Raw genomic sequence first — 23,629 nt, 5'->3', positions numbered from 1 at the left:
TGTCCCGTTCATCAGCGGGCCTACATTGCCTCTGGTGTTAGTTTTACCTGCCATATATTTGAAAAAGCTCTTTCTGCTGTCCTTGACCCCTCTCGCTAGCTTTAATTCCAAGGAGGCCTTAGTCATCCTAGCAGCTTTCCTACATCCTCTACCAGCAGCCTTATATTCCTCCCAAGTGGCCAGCCCCTCCTTCCATGACCTGTAAACTCTCCTCTTCCACTTGAGCATACCCAGCAATTCCCTATTTAGCCACGCAGGTCTCCTGACCCTCTTCCTTGACTTCCTACGTGTTGGGATGCTCTGATCTTGAGCTCGGGAAAATCAGTCCTTGAATGCCAACCAACTATCTTGGGCCCCTTTACCTTCAAGCAGCCTAGCCCATGGGATTTCCCCTATCAATTGCCTGAAAAGGCCAAAGTTTGCCCTGCTAAAGTCCAGGGTTGCAATTCTACTTGCTATTCTACTGGCCCTACCACACAAGATCCTGAATTCTACCATCTCGTGGTCGCTGCAACCAAGGCAGCCCTCAACCTTCACTGCTTCGATCAGACCCTCCTTGTTAGTGAGGATGAGATCCAGCAGCGCACCTCTCCTGGTCGGCTCATCCACCATTTGCATGAGGAAGTTATCATCTATATACTGGAGGAACCTCCTGGACTGCAGCTGGGTTGCCGAGCAGTCCTTCCAGCAAACATCAGGGAAGTTAAAATCCCCCACGACGACCATGGCCTGTGACTGTGAGGCCGCTCTCAGCTGCCTGTAGAAGGCCTCGTCAACTTCCTCACCCTGATCCGGTGGCCTGTAACAGACCCCCACAACAGTATCGCTCCTGCCAGCCTGTCCCTTAATTCTCACCCACAGACTCTCAACTCGCTCATCATCTGTCCCCGGACAGAACTCAACGCATTGTAGCTGCTCTTGCACATAAAGAGCAACCCCACCACCCCGCCTGGCTGGCCTGTCTTTCCTGAAAAGGACATAGCCCTCCATGACTATATTCCAGTCATGTGAGCTGTCCCACCACGTCTCTGTAATTGCCACCAGGTCATAATCTCCTGACTTAACACAGGTTTCTAGCTCCTCCTGCTTATTTCCCATGCTGCGCGCATTGGTGTACAGACATTTCAGGGAGCGAGCTGAGCACACCGATTTCACCCTAGGATTACAAGAGGCCTCCCAGTCTTCATCAACTCTGGAGTGCTGCCCCACTGAGGCAAGACCAGCTACAACCCCATCCCCCTTCAAATCTAGTTTAAAGCTCTCCAAATGAGCCCTGCTAATTCTTGCCCCAGCATCCTTTTGCCTCTGTGCAATAAACCTTTCCCACATGCCATTGTCCAGACTGGTGCTCTATAAAACCAGCCATTATCGAAGAATCCAAAGCCCTGCCTGCAGCACCAGCCTCGAAGCCAATCGTTTATGGACTGAATTTTCCCATTCTGTCCCACATCATCAATGGAAGATGGAAGGAGTGAGGAGAAGACCACTTGAGCCCCAGACTCTTTCAGCATCCGCCCCAAGGCCCTGTAGTCTTTCTTCATCCCCTGTCATTAGTCCTCTTCACTCGAATCCACCAGGAAAAAGGTGATAAGGCAAAATGTGTAAGATGAATGCTTAAGACACTGAAATACCCTCAAGAATTAGCACACAGGAATACTTGGATCCCAATACAAGATGACACTGAGACCACAAATGCAGAAAAAAATATCCCTTAGAACACGATTACCCCTTCTCATAGCATCTGGACTTTTACCTTCATTCTTTAAGAAACTTCTCCTTAAGTTATCTTGTTTGTTCAGCTGCTATAATTACAGCAGGAAAGGGGAAAATTGATGATTTGTTGTATAACACTGAAGAAGTCATTCTACTTCCTTATTTAACACTAACTCCTTACTTACCTCAAGTGTAAAAATCAAACAATGACACAATGCTAAGCCATTACTGGTGCCAAGTATTACCCATTCCCATTGCACTTAGGACAAATACATAGGATAAGAGAGTACATACAACTATGCAAGTACAAAGAGATAAGAGAGTACATACAACTACGGATCATCAAGTATATACTAAGCAGACGTTCCTGTGAAAGAACTGTGCACTGTTTTGGGGTTTTATTTTTTGTTTAATGCTTATCCTATTTGATCCATCTCTCCTCAGATACTTCAGTCATTAGTATTAAAATAATTCCATTTCATGTCCTTTTGGTTATTATCAGCAGCTCTACAGAGTATTTATTTCTGCACTTGTTATGCCAAAACACGCATTTTTGGTTGCAGCCCAAAATGAATCCTAACCTGCACCTTCTCTTCAAATAATGTTTCCGTTTCTCCAATCTTATACAAGGTATCCACACGATCTTATAATAGGTCTATTACCTTATCTTTTAGTAAGCTTACTTCACATGGAACAAATTTTGCCCTCCTAGCACTCATATTCCCCTCTCTGCTTTCAACTGTATATTACATTCAAAAACAAAACGTAAACTTTGTTCCATGTTTGACACTAAAGCTATGATTCAGCTTATAGATAAAGACGTCTAAAGCACATGATGGTATTTGGATGCTTCTGTTGTGAGCCAGACACCCAAGCTCCCAGTGCTGTCCATGGAAACGTACTCACGACAGTTCCACTCCAGTGACTGAAGACAAGTGTCTTCCCATGGTTTAAAATCCCACTCCAAAAGTGGTAACTTATAGATAAGTCAGATAGGGTCACCACTCCTTTCTGTGACCTCTTTTTGAACAGGCAGAGTGCCTGTTTAGTACATTTTTAAAGCAACCATTCACACTTGCACTTCTCCCTCATGTGCTGTTACTGAACACTGAATCTGACTCAGATTAACCATTTCACATTTACTGCATCTGCCCATTCAGATTTCTCACCATTCTACTTCTGTTCACACAATCAGACTTCGAATTTCAGTTAAGGGAAACACCCTTTTGGAGGAACGTTAATTCAGAAAGAGAAAGAAAAAAAATGTAAACACCAAAATCCAAGAAATAACTGGAAATTACAGATTTTATAGAAGTCCAGTAACCTCTACGCTGCACTCTGGGTTTGGAGCAAGTGGAACACAATGAGTAGATATGCAATGTATGGTAGAATGCGCCAATTCTCAGAAGGATATACTTGGTAGTAAAAGACAAAATGTTTAGGAAAATGGTGCTAAACCCACAAGGTTAAAAATAGAAAAGTGAGAGAGAGATAAAGAAAAAAACTCTTACTGATGTCTTTTCCTTTTATTCAAGCTGGGACATCCCTATTTATCAGCAAAGGAAAAGAAAAATACATAATTACATTTTCATGGGAAGGGGAAAAAAATACAATCACTATTTGGTTTCTAATTGTCTGGCTAAGTTTAGAGTTACGAAACATATTTATCTTAAGAACCTGAGCCTTGTTTGAATGTTTACTTTATAAAGCGAGCTGAGAAGCTAGCAGAATAAACTGTGTATTATCATTGTCTGTGTAAATTACAGGTTTTGTTTGCCATAGCAACCAGATGCTGGCCAAGAGGCAAAGGAAAGTGAATAATTTAAAACACTCAGTTACATTCTGAGAGAATTTATTTAGTGTTTAATAAGCTCTCCAGGGATGGAGAAATTACTAAAGCACATTCTCTTGACATGAGTTAAAATGGCCCTCTCTCATCACAACATTTTTGGAAATTTGACATTAATGCATTAGATAAAGATAGGTCTGTACATATACACAAACATGCATAAATGCATGCTCGTATTTTTGCACCGAAGTATATTGAGACATTTTATTTGACAGGTTGCACATATGATGCTCTTTATTGTATTCCATCTTTGAACTGAAATGTGCATGTTCTTTAAAATTTCTGTACACATTTATACATTCATTTATATATTCACTCATCCATCTACACTCTCTGCAGTGGCTTTTGTTTTACATATTAAGAGAGGACACAATCAAATGTATCATGCACAGTGCACCATAAATGGAGAGTAAAGGCTGTCCAGGAACTGTTCTTTAGTGTATTTCACATTATGAAGAAAGAGAGCCTCTATTAACATAAAAATATGGTAATTCCAGAACTAAAATACTATCAAAAAGTTTGATGTTTCTTTCCTTGATAAACAGGTTATGACACTCACTTTTACCAGAGTTGGCCTTGCTCAACCTGAAGAAGAGAAGGCTCATGAAGAAGCTATGGCAGCCTTCCGGTACCTAAAGGAGTCAACAAAAAAGCTGGAGAGCGACTTTTTATCAGGGCATGTAGTAATAGGACAAGAGAGAATGGCTCTAAACTGACAGATTTAGATTAGGTATTAGAAATAAATTCTTCACTTTGAGGGTAGTGAAGCACTGCAACACGTTGCCCAGAGAAGCTGTGGCTGCCGCATCCCTCAAGTGTTAAAGGCCAGACTGGATGGGGCTTTGCAAGGCAGCTGGAACTAGATGATCTGTAAAGCCTCTTCCAACCCAAGCCATTCTATGATTCATTCTAAGATTCTATTAAGTTTCTGAGCCCAAGAGTTCAGGAAATTCTGCTAAGCCTTTAGGTGCAAAACAAAGACACTGAAATTAGAATCACAGAATGGTCTTACGGTGCTGCTGCACATGGAATGGTCCCTGGTGCTGCTGGGCACCATTCCAGAATGTGTTCCACCAGCTTTGGTATCTTACCACATGCTGCTTATCCCTCTCATGAAGAATACAAGAAAGTTTGACCCACTGAAAATATAATTTAGGAATCTGCTATGTGATTTTGCAGTTTTTCTTCTTTTTTTTCAAACTAGATTTGATTTGGCTAAGCTTTATCCTAAGCTTTTTTGTGCTGTGTCACTTTGAACTGCTGCAGGTTACTGAAGTGAGTAAAAAAGTGAGGCACAGCTTGAATCCTGTACACTTTCACTGTTTGATAAACAGGAGTTCTGACTGCAAGCATACAAAATAAAATGGAATTAATCTCCAAGGATATCAAACAAAAAAAGCTGCAGCCTCTAAAATATGAGTTACACATAGCAATGTGTTGCATTTCTCTCCTAAAAACAAAAGCATATTTCATACCTCCATTTTCTTTAATAATATTCTGAAAAGACAAGAAAATCTCTATCTGCAATTACCAAAAAAGTATATATTCGATATCGTACCGATGGTAGCCTATTCAATCTAAGGCGACTGAAGGCCCACACTAAGACCCTAAACCATCTTGTCCGTGAACTGCTCTTTGCTGATGATGCCGCCCTTGTTGCCCACACAGAAGCAGCTCTGCAGCGTTTAACATCTTGCTTTGCGGAGGCGGCTGAGGTTTTTGGGCTGGAAGTCAGCTTGAAGAAGACAGTAGTCCTCTACCAACCTGCACCCCAAGAAGATTATCGCCATCCCCATATTACCATCGGCGAGTCAGAGCTTAAGACAGTTCAGCAGTTCAGCTATCTGGGAAGCATCATTTCCTCGGATGCCACGATCGACAAAGAGATAGACAACAGAATAGCAAAGGCATATAGAGCCTTTGGAAAACTCCATAAAAGAGTCTGGTGTAATAAACACCTGAAGAAAAGTACAAAGATCAGTGTCTACAGAGCCATTGTATTGTCTACTCTTTTATATGGGTCTGAATCATGGGTCATCTACCGTCATCACCTGCGACTCCTGGAACGCTTTCATCAGCGCTGCCTCCGTACAATTCTAAACATCCATTGGACTGACTATGTGTCTAATGTCACTGTCCTCAAACAGGCAGGGGTCACCAGCATCGAGGCCACATTGCTGAAACTGCAGCTGCGCTGGGCAGGGCATGTCTCTAGAATGAAGGATCACCGCCTCCCCAAGATCGCGTTTTACGGTGAACTTGCCACTGGTAGCCGCAAGAGAGGTGCCCCAAAGAAGAGATACAAGGACTCCCTGAAACAATACCTTAGCCTTGGCCATATTGACTACCATCAGTGGTCCACCTTGGCCTCCAATCGGGAGACTTGGAGGCACACCATACATAATGCCGCTGACTTCTTTGAGAGCTCACGAAGAACTAGTCTCGAGGAGAAAAGACAACGCAGGAAGAATCGTGTCCCACCTGTTCCACCCAAGGAGACCTTCTGCTGTGCTTTTTGTAGCCGGATTTGCCTATCCCACATTGGCCTTCTTAGTCACCAGCGCGCTTGTAGTAAGCGTGGGTAAATGCCCTTCCCAAATCTTCGTTCGCAAAGTCAAGCCATGATGATGATGATGATGATGATGATTAGGAAATATTAAAGTGAATTTTACCAAACTTAGTTTAGGCAATCTTTTCATTCTCTATTACCAAGTCACTGTGAAATGCCAATGGCCATTTGTTAGATGTTAGTGCCCTACATACATAAATAAATATGAAAAAATTAAATTAGGATGTTTGGGATTCCTAGCAGGGGAGTGGAGCAAAGGGAAAGGACTTGGCAATGCCTGTTCCTGAAGGGGGGGCAGATCAACCAGAAATGTAAAACTCCTGGCCTTCTAACCATGAGCTCAAAGGTTTTGATAACTGTCATCTATTTACATTGTTGAAATACTTAATTTATTAGAGTACATGTGAGCTATTTTTATACACTTTCATTTCTCCACATTAATTAGATAACATCCTAGGAGTTTACATCTTTTTAAAACATACAAACATTCTGCTTAAAAGGAAATGGTATAAAACAGCATCAGAAGACATTCTAGACTTTAAAAAAACTAATATTTACATAGGGTCTCTACTTTATAATCATGTTGCATCCTCCTCTTAGAATATTTACAAACTCCAAATTATCATTTGCAAAGACCTAAAAGCATTAGACTTGTTGACTCTTTAGTTTATCCAGAGAGCTCTTCAGAGTATGCAAATCTGAATCATCTCTAGGCAAAATTTCAACATAGAAAAGACTTCACAACAGCAGCAGCAATCCAGGCCAGGATGGAGAAGAAAACAAGAAAACTGATCCCCAAGACCCACAGAAGAAACTCATCCCAACAGAGTGAACCAACACAGCCTATATTAAATAATACTAATAAAAGCCTGAAGAAAAAAAAAACAATAAACCTCCAATGACAAGAGACAAAATTATTCAAGGCCAAGCTGGATGGGCTTTTGAGCAGCCTGGTCTAGTGGGAGGTGTCCCTGCCCACGGCAAGGGGGCTGGAACTAGATGATCTTTAAGGTCCCTTCCAACCCAAACCAACCTGTGACACTATGAATTAAAGAATTCCAAATTTTGAGGAAGCCCTGTTAGAAGTCTCAGCTGAGAGAATATCCCATCTTCCCAGCATTAGAAAAGTCAGGCTGAACCCAAATGTTACTGTGATATCGAAACCAGTCAATTTATGACACGCTTCAGAACCCTCTGCTCCACAGGTATGGCACATAGCAGGCAGGTTAGAACTGATTAATCATGCCATTGTTTTTAGAATCAGCTGAATTATTGGTGGTTGTCCTTACAATACATTAGAACTTTAGATATCTTCCTATATCCTGTAGAAAGATGCATCACACAAAGGTCAATGTTTTCTTACAGAAGGTAGGGAGAGACAATGCATGAAGGGATTTCCATTTAAAATTCTCGGTGGCAAATTTAATGGGATTTCAGATCAGCAGCTCTGTAAGGGAAGGAGACAGCTACACTTCAGGAAAACCCCACAATTCTAGTGCTGAGAAGCCAAAGGCAGACCAGGATCAGAAAAGCTTTCTCCCAGTGCCCTGATGGCAAACCAGACAAATACAAGTTTAATACAGGAAGAAGATACTGATTTTGTCAGCACCACTAGTTGAGACTACTAAGAAAGTAGTCTACAGAAAACTGAGCATCAGACAGATCTTAATTCAGAACATGGAAAATGAGTTCTCCCCTTCTTCCCCTCCCACACTAACCCCCATCCAACTCTTGCAACAAATACCCAAACCAGCACCTGAATTAGTTCTGAGGAGTACACTTAGCCAGAATTTTCTTAAAAATTATGTATTCACGAATTTGAACATGAGCATCACTCCACTGATACTTGAAAAGATTATCTACCTAAATTCTCTACAAAGTAGGCAGAAATTGGGCACATTTTCAGAAGTCAGAGCTACACACCTGCACACATTTTTCAAAGCTTCAAAAATATGTTTTAAGCAGCCAATAGCTCATAAAAAAACAGAGCAACTGCTATAGGGCAACTAATTGGCAGGTCTGGTAAGAACAAGTTCCTAAAGCTCAGATGATCTAGAGAAGGATAAGTCATTGTATTAGGAGAAGGTAAGACTCCTGGTGGCATAAAAGTACAGATTTCAGCCTTCAATCATGAAGGGATGGTAGCAGCCACTGGCTCTCATCCAGTATTTATTACTTCAGGAGACTGAAGTAACATGCAGCAGTAGAGTCACTGTTGGACATGTGAAAAGGAAGGGAAAAAAGGATGAGTTTGCTTGTGCTGAAAAAGTTGTTGGCATTACATAAGAAATAACTACCCCTGCACATGTGTTCCATGTCCAGCAGGCAGCCTGCATACATCCGTTTGAAATTTGCTCTTCAGCGGGACGGCTGCCAGTCATGGCACACAGACATGCTGCAACTCTATTGCTTAAAGAGGCTGCATAAGCCATTTGGAGTTTCTCACACCATAAAAGTGTCACATGTTGTGACTGAAGTTTCATTGTGGTGGAATACAAAGATGTATGAGCCATGCACTGACTCTACTCCACCATGTGACAGTGGCTATTAGTTAATATGTGCCAACGAACATGCTGAGGCAAAAAACGCCACCTCAAACAGGACACAACCTCACAGCATTTTACGCTAGTACGTTGGCCAACTCAAGGAAAAACTCCAATCATTGAACAGTTTATGATATGAAATGTAGTTAGGTCCTTAATGGTTACTCGCCCGTAGGATCTTAGAACAGTTAGGGTTGGAAAAGACCTTAAGAAACTGGAACTCAAACAAAAGAGCAGAAGGGCCAAATTTCTTAAAATGCACTCTACAAATCCAATTCATATTTAGGAGGCAGGGCTCCACAATAAGGATACAAGTCCTTCACCTTTCTGACCTGCATCGCTGGCTAGACTTTGTAACATAACTAGTTACAAGATTCTGTGCACATGGAAGCGATTCCACCAAAGTCACCTTACTGGGAAAAAAACCTATGGGACAACTGAATGAGTTTAAACTTTAGTAGGATAAGACACACAGAATCTATCAAATAGAGTATATTTAACAATTTTCTAGAAGCTTCTTTAAAAAGTCTCCTCTTCCCTCCAAAAAAAGTCACATATTATTAATTTTTGTTGATAAAAAACAAAAAGGGAGAAGAACAGGTTTTCTACCACATGTTTATAAAAAGGAAGAAAAAAACCCCTCTAACTTACTCCACAGATTTCTACAAATTCCAGATGCATTTTCCTAGTTTTTGCTAACATGAGTGACAATCAAAACAAAATAAATAAGTTTCCTTTTGAAACATTTGTTTTCATTCCTTTTGCTGACAGTATCTGTGATTTCATTTACTCTGGTAAAGAAATTAACTCAGATTTCTCAGTTTTTCAGGGTGTTAGTTGTTAACACAGCACTAATTATGGATGGCTTTAGTAAAAAAAAAAAAAAAAAAAGCTAGAGCTGGCTTTTAATCTATTTTTAGAAGTCCAACACAGCATACTTTCCAAATTTAAGTAAGATTGTAAAAGCATCTGTCCTCCTTCTCCCGAAAATAAGCTACGCTTGCTGGCATAATACAACCAACTTATAAATTAGATTTTCTTTATAATATCACATAGGGCTTACCATCTCAAAATTAAACCACTAGACCATAAAATCCCAGAGCCAGGAAAGGTCAGAGAGAAGACTGAACAAAATTAAAATGTCATTTAGTCAATTTTCCTTTTCCATGCAAGGATTAAGATCCCCACAGAGTACAGGCCATAACATGACCGATCAGTTGCTGTGTCACAGTTCTCCAAGGGCCCCACCACTCTTCCAAAAAGAGGCCATACTTCTGAAAGCAAATGTGGTAGGACATATTCTCACAGGTTTTGATAAATCATTTTTCAATAAAAAGAAAACCAACTGCTTTCCTCCTAAGCATTTTTTTGAGAACATTATTCTCTAAATTGAACAATTTTCAGCTGCAGGCCAAATAAGTTCCAAAACAGAACCCCTATAGGACCACATTCAATTCTGACCTTCCCAACACTCTCACTTGAAACTGACTATTTAACTGGAGGCACAAACTTAACTCAGGTAACAGAAAGAGGTACCTATGTTTTCCCCAAATCACATAGTTTGCTTACAGTTGTGTTCACAGGGCAGAAATGCTTCTATGACTACAGTTAGCAGGTTTCCTCAGCATGTACTTCACACTGGAAACACTATTTTGCATGACACCCGTTTTCAGGACAGCTATTCTTTTCACTAAGCAGTAAATCTTAAATTGCATTAAGCCATAAACATTCTTGTTAACTTAAAATGGTAAAAAAATCCACAAAACTGAGTATTAGAAAATAGGAGGCTTTCAGTTTTTCCTCTTTTAAAATGAAAATATGAATGAAGGCGGGTTTGAGTTTTTGCATCCAGATTTCTCCCTCTATTCCCTGGCAGAAAGGCTCTGAACCTCTCACATCATCTTCCACTCCCTGAGAGAGCTCTTTGGACAGAAGGAGCTACAAGATATGGGCTACATATAGAAAACCTGAATAAATGGAGCACACATTTTTGTCTTTAAATAAATCAGTCCCTCTGAAGTTAAGTGTACCAATTATGTGGCTAACATTAGGGCAACAAATTTTCCCTTGCCTTCCTATTGCCATATGCCTGTCATCTTTTCCTTACAGTTTCCACTCACTGTTTCAAACATATGTTGCCACTTACGTGCCAAGAAAGGAATCCCTGAATTACCCCTTCATATATGATGAAATGGCAGACTGAATGGAGCCAGAGAGCACACCATTAGCAGTTATTCACACTTCTGTTTTCTCTTAACTTCCTCGTCTCCAAAGTTTATTCCTCCTATGCAATGGGATATAGAACTATAAAGCCATCCATGACTCATGCTGCAAAATATATAGCTGCAGCCATCTACCAGAGCAGCAATTTTTTTATTTTTTTTTAAAGGCCACCTTAAATAAACTTTTTCTCCTTTCAGTTTCCAGATGGAGGATTCTTTTGTGAATTGCTTACCCAAGCATCAACACTGGTGATCCAACATTATTTTCTTGTAAACTCACTGTTCAGTTTACCAGTGGTTTGCAGCCTCTCTCCCTGCAACTCTCGCTTCCCAGGGTCAGCCTAGGTGCACACATCACAGTTCCAGAGCAGCAGATCCCAAAAAGCATCTATAGTACTACCTGTGGTCTTCTTTTTCTCCTCAAGAGAAGACCATGAAAGATTAAGTCATGCACATAATTCTTCAAAGGATGGAGCAGGGTGGGGGAAGGAATAAATCAGTAAAAGATGAATGCAGGGAAAAACAGGATGCACAAACAACCAGAAAGCAGTTTGATGACTTAAATTCCCACAATGCCAGTGTATCCATGCTCCTGAGAGTGGTTCTTCCAGCACCCTGAAAATCCAGCTGAGTTCCATGAGGAACCAGTATTTTAGGCACTCTAATAACTCAGTAGAAAAAAACCTATCCACTGAAACTGATACCAGCAGCTACCTTTCAACCTTGCTAAAGTTAAACATGGGTAACTGGAAGTTAGTGCATCAAGAAATGTTTATTTTAAATCACATTAAAACTAAGTCAGTGTTTCAAGAAGGAGTCAATGACAAACACAATGCAAAAGTAAGTGTGCTGGATAGTATCAAGGGAAGTTGCAAAAAAAAAAAAAACAACCCACCATCTTCTGTGAAATAAAAAGCATTACTAAACTAAAATAAGTTTAAATATAACTAATACCTTCACTATTTTCTTTTTGCATGCTCTTGCACTAATTATCAGCATCAAAATTGCCATGTGATAATACCAGACAGGGTTTTTATTTTCAGTTTGGGCTTTGGGAGGCATGTTTTTGTAAGGGTCTTTGTTCGTTTCTTTTTAATGTGAGAAGATACAGGCACAGGTTTTCCAAGGGAAAAAAAAAAAAAAAAAAAAGGTGGAACTGTATATTTAATGCCAGAAAATTATACAATTGGAGGCCAAAGAATTAGCTTTTTTTTGTCTCCATTTAAATTCTCAAAGAGCATAATGAAACCAATAAAGATGCACAGCCTGAAACCTGGTATATTTTTCATTTTGTATAGTCACAGTTAGTTGCTTAAAGGCATGGGTTTATGCTAGAATGGAAACTCTGCAATGTGTCTTACTTTTATACTCTGTTTTGTTATCTAGTGACTCTTCCTGGACATGCTTGGTTATTTTTCCTTAGTTTTTAAATGTAACTCTTATACTCTGGTATCATGTTTGTTACTTCCTATGTGTCCTATGAAACCAACTGCAATTCATACAGAGTAACACTTTTCCCTAATTCTAAAGTGAAATGACCTTATGCTGTTCTTATTCCTCCTTAGTGCCACAGATTTCTGCCCTAACTGACATCAACCTCACCTTTTCTGGAAGTTAAAAAGCAATTAGCGTATTTCTTGACAAACAGAAATATACTAGAGCATAGCTCAGACCCCCATATTTCTGCCGATTCAGTGATGAAAAATGAAGAAGTCCCCACCACTTCCATCACTAACATGAACAAAAAGGGCCCCACAACACGCTTAATGTTGTTTTTAAATTGTAACATTCTTTAAAAAGCCTGTAAGGAAAAGGAACAGTCAGCAGGGTAAAGCAGCAACTACTGGGACCCAACAAGCTTCAAATGACCCACTGTTAGTGAGGGGATGAAAAAGTTCTTGGGTTCTCTGCAGAAAAAGGAATATTCAGGCTTAAGCCAGAGAGGCCAAAAGGCAGGAAAGTCATTTGCAAGCACTGCTGCCAAAAGAGAGAAATCTCATGAATCTCTACATGAATAACCATTAGGGAGAAAATGTCACATATGTACACAAACTTTTTTAAGCAGAACTACTGATAAGTAAAGGTAAAGCAAGCTGGTATGATGCTGACCATCACCTATTGTCCATCCAATGGGTAACAGTTGGAAGTTGCATTAGTTTATTTCAAAGATTTTACTATTAACTATATGAATTAAGCATACTGAGTACCCACCCATGGCTGTCCTGTGGATGAATGACCAAAAAAAAAGAAACAGTCTCAGAACTACACTGTCTGCTGGATAAAAATACAATAAAGTTTTAAGTAAGTCTTTGAAGTACATGCCTGCCTTCCCACTTGAGGATCTTCAGTATTACACTCACTTATATCCCAGATGACTATATCGAGGCCAACACTTTCAAAATCAGTATCTAATTTCAAGATTTTAAGGGAGCACTGACCACCTGGAATTGATCTGGAGAAGAACTGGGGGATTCTGTGAAATGACCAAATCAAATTTATTATTGCTGAATATACACTGGGAGAGGTACATGAACAAAAAAGTCACCAAAAGTTTCCTACTCTTCAGCAAATATATCTCAAAACCAAACTCAATACTGATGACTCATACCTTAGTCTAGAAGCAGGCAAAATGGGAATTGAGGAGCAAAATCCATGGCCTTGGGTTCAGTCAGTCTTTTCATTGAAATACACCTTCTGGTCTAAAAGGTACACGTACGCAAAGACTGACCAGCGGCTTTAACTTGAAAGCTTGGTGCAATTTTACCTAAAGCCATGCATAAAAACTATGATGAGACAACACAGAAAATCACCTGCAGATCACATAATATAAAGTCCAGACTTTTAAATATTGGGGGTTTTGGTTTGAATATTTTTTGTTTGCTTGTCTGGGGGTTTGGTTTTGTTGTTTTTTTGGTTTTGTTGTTTTTTAATGTGGCCTCATTTCGCACACAGTAGGGACTTGCCTATTTATTTTATTTAAGATGAGGTTTACGAAGTCCAGGTTCATTAAAACTAGACTGAGATCATAAAAAATACTATGACAATCAATAAAAGACCAAACTTTGGTATCATTTTCATATAGCTTGAGAACTATAAACTCTGCATCACACCTTCCACCAAAAAAAGGCCTTACTAAAAAACAGAACAGTCCTGAACTGGGCTGATTAAAGTTTCCAGGCACACAAGAATAATTTTGCACATATGGTCCTTAAAAAATGAATAACTCTAAAAAGTAAAATTAGCTTAGAAGTGCATATTTAATATTCCATAACAAAAAAAAAGTTTCTTTTCAGTATTTTTAAGAGGATCATTTTCCAATAAACTAAAACTATAGGCAAAGTGGAAATTGGTCTGCCCCCTCTGAATTCATTAACAACAAGAATTACACCACACGAAATATCTGCTAATCAGTCTATAAACACAGCTGTAAAACTCTTCTGGTTCTTTTTGTTTGTTCCAATTCAATTAAGTACATTTACAGAAAGAAGGTAAGCTCTTAATGAATTTAAAATCTTACTTTCTTCAGCTACATCTTTCCCAAGCAAATCCTATCCCCTGTCTATTATTTCACTTCATAGTTGTTGATAGAATGGTTAGGAAATGGTTAATTTTGCACAATTACATCTTCCATAGGCCACTGCCATTTAGCATCCCACCCTATGGGTGCAATCAACCAATAAAGACTTTGCTCTGATTATGTAATGCGGATATTTGATATCCCACTTGAGACCTCTTTTGGATGTAAAGACAACTACAGCATAGTGACTTTGCAAATAAGATGATGTAATGCTACTTTGTAAGTAATAAAACATCTGAGCATGTGCACTGTGAAACACACAAAATCCTAAATACATTTCAGTCTGAACCATTCAGTTGCTGGAGAGCTGTTGTCTCCCTTTCTTGTTTGCTCTGAAGCTCTTACAAGCTTTCTGACACCAAAAACAGAATCACAATTTTCTTCAGAACGAGTCACACAAAAAAAAACCCAGAACTGACTTCACCCTCATTTAAAGTTAACACATTCTGAAAAAAAAAAAAAAAAAAATCCTTTCCCAGCTTGTATTTGTGAGTAAGAACATGAAAAATGTTTTCTGGATAACTTTAATCAATGCATATGCCCAAAAGGCAGCTGTCAAAAGAACACATGCCATATCTGTGCAATTCTTAAAAAGTTATATGTGAAATCCAGCTCTTATCAATGCACCTATAGCTTAAGAGTTATGAAGGTGTTTAACTTGAGATTGACATTCAAATGTTGGAAGTGAACACATACCCAGCAGGTTCATTGGTCATCAGTGTAGAAACAGTGACAGCCTATGCCTGTCATATGACCATGCACACATACACATACAGTTTTTAAAAGACTGTCCCCTTATGCAGCTTTATAGAAAGCAGTTTTCTTATCTGGGAGGTCAGTGAAGAAGTGTTTTTGAGAAAAAAAAGGTTACTGAAAGTAAAATATTCAAATATTCACTGGAAGAATCACACAACATAGTAATAAAATTCTATTATCAACTCAGTTAAACTGCTGATGAGGTTACTATAAATAGTGAGAAAGACAAAACAATGTCAGGGTCAGAAGAATTAAGACAGACAAACAAATCAGGCCCAAAGCTCTACTGGAAAGCAAAGTGAACATTCTTTTCTATTGTGAAAGAGGTGACCATTTTCATTATCCTCAGTGCCATGCAATTGACAGCAATAAACTGGCCCTATTTGAAATAAAAGATTCCTAAAACAAGTCCATGAAGAAATGCAAGACAGTGACATTTTCCTTTCTAAACTCAGATGAATGCAAAGTAAAAACCATGCATTTAAGACCCTGATTCCAGACCATCTCCCTTTCCCATTTACCTCCCCAGGGAATAAAAGTGCAACCATAAGCCTCCCTGCATTCCAGTACAAATGCTAAAAATGCCTTTTAATCATTCCTTCCCAGCCACTTCATCAGACATTGGTATCTTCACACAGTCCTCCCTCCACCTTCCAATAATTCTCTCATGGATTTTCTTCCTTTAACATGACAACAGCAAATGGGAACATCACCTGACAAAAGTTAGCCTCTTTCATTGCTTTTGGCTCCAAGATGCACTTAAAAATCAGAGATGAGCACAGAATAGCAAAAGAACAGAAAAGCCTTGTTAATACCTAGTGAAGTAGTTAAAGTAATAAAATTTTAAAAAATAAACAAATAAACCAAAACATAACTGCACAGAGTGATTGATTTGGTCTCCCTGTTCCCCTGCAGTTATGAAAAGAAACAAGTTATTATACTTGCAAAAGGATGCACAAACATGATTTCCCATCTTCCTTTTGTATTACTTAAGATACTAATGTTATTTCCTGAAGCCTGTAGGAATCCACTGCCAAAAATGGGCCACTTTCCTCCTTTCGATAAATACCTAAAATAGAGAAGATGCTTCCAAGAAAGCATTTTCTGCAATACTGAAGCAAAATTAAGGAGTCAAAGTTTGGTAAACAACCCAAATTATCTGATATCAATACACGTTGAACACATATGGGTACAAACCCAAAGTACCACACACAGCCCATAGTCAGTTCTAAAGAACAACTAGCTGGAAGAAATCAAAACCCTTTGGAACCATTGTCCGTAAAAGCTTCAGAAGTATCCACAACTCCTTTGTGTGCATTCAAATTACACAGAGCAGTTCCCAAAAGGCCTGGAGGAATTTCAGAATCCAAACCCACTCAGGCCCTGCTCTCCTGAGCCAAGCCATGGATAAGGGTTTGTACAAGCTTCTGAGCCATGAGTGTTTCTTCTCCAGGGATATCTATTCCCCATCAGAACTGCTCCAAGAACACTAACCACCCATCACACTGGCCACTGAGCAAACTATACATAGAAACATCTTTTGGGCATGACTTGGACTGATGTAGATATACATGGATAGCTGACAAGTTAAGGCTCCAAGGCTCCACTGACATTCCCAAGCCAAAGGGTCAAAGGCATTTTGTAACTCCTAAATAAAGCGTTTATTCTTGTCAAGCCCTGCATAACCTTATGTCACTCTGGACACACCTTAGGCTTCTAGCAAAGTAACTGCTATTTTAGTAGAGTTGGATCCATGTATACTCCTCTACTCAGCAGCAGTATGAAAGTGGACTGGTTTGTTTTATGCGAGAATAGCCTTTGCTCATCTACTGTGTGGGGATTCTGAAATACAAGCAAATAAAATCAGGAAAATAAGGTTAAGAAAAATGTAAAGCACAAAAGAGAAAAAAAAAAAACAACTAAAAAGCATGTGTCCCAAAACACAGACACCTTAAGAGTACTAAAAGCCAACTTGTATCAAATTCTAAGAGGTCATGAACAACTGTGTCTTAACCAACACAACATACATTAGGGATTCAGAAAATAATTATTCTTCTGCAATTTCTAGCTCTAGTCCTCTTTTTATCATACACGGAATCTATACACTTCTTTATGTATCACTTTAAAAGTTAAATAGTAAGTGTCACCTTCCACAAAAGGTTGCAAGTACTATCATAAGTACCATATTGCAGGAACTAGAATTGCTTTTCTCCCTCTGCTGTTGCTACTGGCCAGAGTTATGCACAAATACTAACATATATACAGTTATGTATTTACTGTGGAGAGGGAAGACACATGGGGAACAACCCAAACATTAACAAATTTACCATACTTAAATCTTTGTTCTGTAGCATCACCTAAGAGTACAAAGGTCTATGACATTTTGTTGTACTATCCTTGACAGGAAAAAAACTGCTAAATTACAAAGATACACAAGAGAACAACCTGAAATCACATGACCATTTAAGAAATCAGCTTGTTTAATTTTTTCCTGAGTAGTAACACAGCCTGCTTACAAGTTAAATTATTAGCAATTAACAAATCCACCGTAAGATTTCATAGCGGAAGAAGCCACTTCACCTCAAGATTTTATAAGAAATTGCATCACTACAAGAAATAATCTAATACATGCCTGCATTTAATCAACAGTTCATGATCACACACTTAATATACACACTTTTGTATGGACTGTAACTATCTTTTATCTAATTTATCTAAGTAATATTGATCTTTGTATTATGAGCTTCTGAGTTCACTAGCCACAGCAAACAGAAGCCAGAAACGATGCTGTGCCAGAATTCTCTAAGTTATCACAGGGAAACAACACTGAAAGGAACAGAAACTTTATCCTTACAACTAAAAATAGGTAACTGAACAACACAGATAAAAAATACAGTATCCAACAACTAAAAAAAACCCATAAAATTAAGCAGACCATAGAGCACTGAGAAAGGTTGCAGGGAAGACTGTTTAAAGAGCGTTAAGATTTTTAGGTATAAAAAAGGAATTTGTCTTTTCTCTAGGTGCTGGAAGAGAATTTCCTTAAATCACTACTTTGTGCTTGAGTAGAATTTTCAAGCATGAAGCAACCTGCATATTATTCAAGCATTCATCTCCTGAAAGACTTTCTTAGTAACAGTCCATCGTGTTGACATAACATTCAGAGACATGAGATCAATAAAAGTGTTCCCAGATAATGACACAGATTTAGTAGTGCTGAGTTTAAGGCAATGGTTCTTAATGCTGACATGTCTCATGCAGGCTGCCACAAAAAAAGCCATTAATACCCTTTTGTATTTGTTCCCCTTCCTCACTCAAGGGTTTTGTGATTTTTTTTTTTGTTGCAGACTCTGGAGCTATGGAGTGTCTGAGTCTGCTAGACACATTTCCCCAAGACCAAGAGAATTCTTGAACATGTGACTACACACTAGGAGATCATGAAATTTTGTAAATACTTTTCCAGACTAGAGAGTTGAACCACACAACAGTCAAATTTCCAAACTATGAATCTATTAGATAGCTCAGCAATTCTGAATCCCAAAGGGATCAATGGTCTACAAGTTACATTATATCCGTAGGTACCCACAGTTTAAAACAGCCTGTATAGGATACATTTGCCTCTGCATTATTTCAATTCAGATTCCTTGAACAAGTATCAAAATCACCAATTATTTCAAGTATTGTGCTTTAAGCAGGGACTAGCATATGGCTACTGAAATTACAAAGAATAAGGAAAACCTTTCAAAATGTATTTTTGCCAGGAATCCTAAGGTGGGGGGAGGGGAGGGAAGGAGGACTCCTGAGAGAGAGGGGGACATGATTCATCAAGGCAGAAAAAATGTCTTTAATATGCAGGTTTCATAATGGACATACCAGCATCCAGAAACCCAAAGAAGTGCAAATGGGCCCTATAGCATTTTTGTGTTTTACTCAGCTATTGCAGGAAGCCCAACAAAAACACTTCCTCTTCTTGCAAAATTTGCCTTCCTTAGCATCCACAGTCATTCTTCTACAACCTTGCTGCCTTTCAGATAAGCTCTTTAACAGCTATATTTTCACTGGGTTAATCTGTAGCTGGCAAGAGAAGCCTACTCAAGAGAATTATAACAATGAAACATAAGACTTGCAATACATTTTTTATCCTGGATTCTCTCTACTTAACCACTAAAAAGTAAAAGAAGTATGACGCTTCATACTCCTCTATGTATAATATCAATGTCTCCAGCTAATCTTCTTGCAGTTTCTAAGCTGCATTCAAGTCCACATTCACCTAAGTGTGTGCCTCACAAGCCTGTGCTTTCAAAGAAGACCACAGCCTCAAGTAACTCCTGCAAAACTTTTAACCTCTAAGAAACACACTGAAAGCTAAATCCCTTCTAACTGTGTGCTGTGCTTCGCACTCCAAGGCACTGGTAGAGCTGCAACACCCAGCAACAACTGAAGAAACAACAGATGTGAAGGAAAAAGATGGTCAGTGATATGGAGAAACCAAAAGAACTTGGAGTAACTTGATCTACTTCTTCACCTCCATCTGCATCAAAGTTTTGAATGAAACATCTTCCACTGACAACAGGTTCAATACATGCCTATGCAAAAAGCTGAGTCAACTTCACTCAAACCTGTGTGCTGATTATTCAAACAAGAACTAAACTGCTCAGAAAGAGGTCTAATCACTTTGAACAAAAGACTGAATTCACAGCTTAGGTTAACACGTACAAAAGATCTGAGACAGGAATTCATGTGGAGTGAGACTTGAAGCTCAAAATGTTTCTGTCAACACCATTTCCCTGAAGTTCTACAAGAAGAGCCCTGCTGTGACTGAATTTCAGAAATGAATGGAGAGAAGTAGGCAACTAATTACACAGTGTTGCATATTTTTTCTGAGTGCTAATGACTAAAGACCAACATTTAAAATGTGTTCTACTTTCAAGCATGTTCACAGACACAGAACTTAGTGTCTTCTGAAGTACCTCACCACAAAAGTCTTCATATTATTACAACTCACTTGTGCTATTGCATTAATACTGAAATGGCTGTCATGCTTCCAGAAATAGCTCAACTAGACAGGCATACTGGGCAGGCAAGGAGTAATAAAAAATTCTCAGTGCTGTACACCACAAACAAAACAAACCTCCAAGCCCAAACTGTTTCATAAAATACAATATTGTGCACAGTTGTGCTGTGCAAAAAAAAATCTTTTTCTTAGAAAATTATCTTGGTCAAATATACAAGAAGTCATCTCATGAGGAGATACGGAGCATTTGCCAGTTCTCCTTAGGAGAGAAGTCATTAGCAGTTAAAAGGTGCAGTCATCAACTTCTTAAGGCGGTGCCCGACAAAAAGGGATCTAATTATACCTAATATTTGGCTAGGAGTTTTATTTGTATCTGCCAAAAAAGGGAGAATAATGGAATCTACAAACAATAGGAGAGTTTGGGAAAATATTTCTTCCAGCTGCCAAAAAAAATTAAAAACACACAGTAACGAGGATATGAATCTCTTTCCGTCCATGGTCCATAGTAAGACATGAATCTAAGGAATGTTATCTTTAGAATTTTCCCTGCTTCTCTCCCTTGCCTTCCACATGCAATTTATCAGTTGTCAGTGCATTTCAGACTGTCACTTAGCCATAATCGCTATATTTATCTTTGTAATATTCAGAAATTAATCTATGCATAAGGATATAAAACACTAAAATACTCTTTACTAATGAAATCTAAGAGACAGTCAATCACAATTCTAGAAATAAGAAAGGCAAATTGGACAGATACTTTTTTCAGGATGCTATCAATCCAAGAAAATAATCTAAGAATGAGCCTTCTTCCCCTGAGTTAATGTCAAAACTTCCACAGATTTCAGAGACAAGGCTGAGCATAAAGTGGAAAAAGAATCCTTGAAGCCACATGAGTTACTAAAACATTAAGCATCAGATCCCAATTAGGCAAGTCATTAAAATTCAACTTGTCAATCTTGCACGTTTCAGTTCCCCAGTATTACTTGCAAAGATTTAGCAGACCACCTCCAAAAAAGCAAATGGTTTTAAGTAATGTAAACTGCTAATAAAAGCTTTGACAGTATTTGTACTTCTATAGATGTCTATTTTCAGGATATAAGAGTAACCTAACAATTCAGACCCCACAGAGAATCTGAAAAGCCTCAGATGTGACCAAGAGCCTGATTCAGCCAGGCATTTTAATATATCATTAAAATCAGGCTTATGCTGAAGTCCTTTCCTTTTTCAACAAAAATACACAAGACTATGATTTAAGTGCTTTGTTGAACTGAGGCCCAAGTTCTAATTTCCTTTATTTATCTTAGATACAAAATGGCTAAAGGAAAGGGTCAAATGCTGCGATAGGTTACGGGTTTAAGGACACTTGCTGCTATGAATTGCCATGGGGAAAAAAAGAGAAGTATTTTAACATAGAAGTAAAGGGAGGAATTCAGATAGTTTAAGATAAAGTCTAAAAACAACAGCCTCAAAGTCTTCTAGCTTATTTGCCCTCTCTTTTCCCTGCCTGCTACAATCTTCCATCTTTCTAGTTTCTGTTTATTTCAAAGTAAAATCCTGAGAGAATGTGGGCACAGCTAACAATAGGTAGCAATAAGCAGAGACTAGATTAAAGCCACCACAAGCAGGCTGCAGGAAGCAGCCCTACTTTGTCAGGAATGCACCAAATGATCCGAAGTTTCTTCAGCTGTCGCGATACTTGCAAACACACCAACATTGAACAACTATGTCTAGTAACTAAGGAAACTGAGCTGATTTTAGGGAGCAATGGAGAATAAAACAGGCATATGTTCTTGCCCAAAGGCTTTTTTTTTCTTTCTTTAGTGCAGGTTACCAGTGCCAGGATTCCACCTACAGATACTGGAAGGCACTGTAAGAAAGCAGTAAAAGAAGGCTCCTCAGCAACACTATGTGTTGCCTCAGATATAAGTATGCTTTTCATGATATAGTAATCCAAATCTCAGAATTTCAATTATATAGTTCTTTAACAGAGCTTGGAATAGTACTGTAATGTCCTTTTATTAAGTTGTGATAATACAAGAGAAGGAAGTCAGGCCATTACACACTTAGCTGATGCTCTTTGCTAAAGCTGTTTTGCAGAAGGTCACAAATGTGTGTTTTTGTATCACAGAGGAGAATTAATTAAGAAACTAGAAGTTCATGCTTTGGCCATCCCCAGGTATAGACTTACGAACTGGAGGATTTGGATTCCCTATTCCCAGCTCTAGCCTGCCCCCAGCCTGCCAATAAACTTATTGCTAGCACTATCTCAGCTGTGTTCCTGAGCAGAACTGGGCTGTAAGGATGGATTTTTGATTACCAAATCTTGAGAAGTCCTCCTCTTCAAAGCTGTTTATGGTCTACAACATCTGTTTCATGTGGGTGGACAAAACTGCAGATTTTCATATTAAGACAGACTAGAGAGATAGGTTCTGCCCAGGTGAAGATGCAATAAAATACCCCACAATTGCAACAGGAGCCAACCAAAATACAAAACAGCAATTTTCACTGTATTCACTGTAAGCATTTGTACACTTGTACACACACGTAAAAAGAAATGCATGCACATTTAATTCCCAGATACTTTTCACAGATCTACTTACCTAACTCCCCCCCCCCCTTCAATCTTAACTGGATACAGCATCCTCCACAGCCTACTCTAAGACAGTATCTTTGCACATCTAGCTGTCCTTTCTTCTAAAACAGAGTCCCAGCAGAAAGGGTGAGTTTGTAGCTGAAGTCAACCTAATGTTGCCTTTACCAAGATCACCTGTATGACTTTTTATGTAATTCAAATAATCTACACTTCCATAATGCTTTTGAGAAAAACTATACAAAGTGTTGATTCCCCAAAACATAGGAAATATTATCCTGATCTACCCACTGGTATATTCATATATATTTTTTTCTGAAACCATGCTGGGTCAGGATACAGGTACTGCACTACTAAAGAGATCTGGAAGTTTTGTAATCAAGCATCCAAATCTGAACCTCCTCAGAAACTTACAAGTGGGATCATGTGTACACACAAGTAGCACACTTCTGAGTAAGTCTTTACCCAACCACAGTTCAAAAGGCTGGCTGAAATTTTCCAACTAAAAACTAAGTATTTTTTTCAGGCTCCATTCAAGCTAAATATGTGCAAGGAATCTAAGAGAGCCTGTCTTTTCGATGAAAAGAAAACATTTTAATCGTAATTTATCTTCATATCTACAGACAACATCCCCCAAATAAACTGGCCTATGTTAGAATTATATTCAAGTATGCTAAAACACACAAAAAGGAGGCAATAGGACAGCTTAAGTCATACCAAAGTTTACCTGAAGACTAAAATTCAAATGATGCAAATAAATGAAATCTGGATGCACCTACTTTAACAGAGCTGCACA

At 38.8% G+C, this 23,629-nt stretch overlaps 2 protein-coding genes across 9 annotated transcripts in view; one reads left to right on the top strand and one right to left on the bottom strand.

The window, feature by feature from the left end:
• The window catches only part of CMSS1 (cms1 ribosomal small subunit homolog), a 242,367-nt gene that overhangs the window by 180,414 nt on the left and 38,324 nt on the right, over window positions 1-23,629 (bottom strand). The window lies entirely within an intron of this gene.
• Window positions 1-23,629, top strand: part of FILIP1L (filamin A interacting protein 1 like) — a 162,217-nt gene that overhangs the window by 103,779 nt on the left and 34,809 nt on the right. The gene's annotated exons all lie outside the window — the stretch shown is intronic.

Source organism: Neopsephotus bourkii, unplaced genomic scaffold (genome assembly GCF_033783945.1).
Source record: "Neopsephotus bourkii isolate Nb327-2 ecotype Australia unplaced genomic scaffold, CSIRO-AGI_Nbou_v1 NB_1350, whole genome shotgun sequence".
Classification (NCBI taxonomy): Eukaryota; Metazoa; Chordata; class Aves; order Psittaciformes; family Psittacidae; genus Neopsephotus; species Neopsephotus bourkii.
Note: the sequence above shows the minus strand (reverse complement) of the source record. Positions and strands in the feature narration are given on the sequence as shown.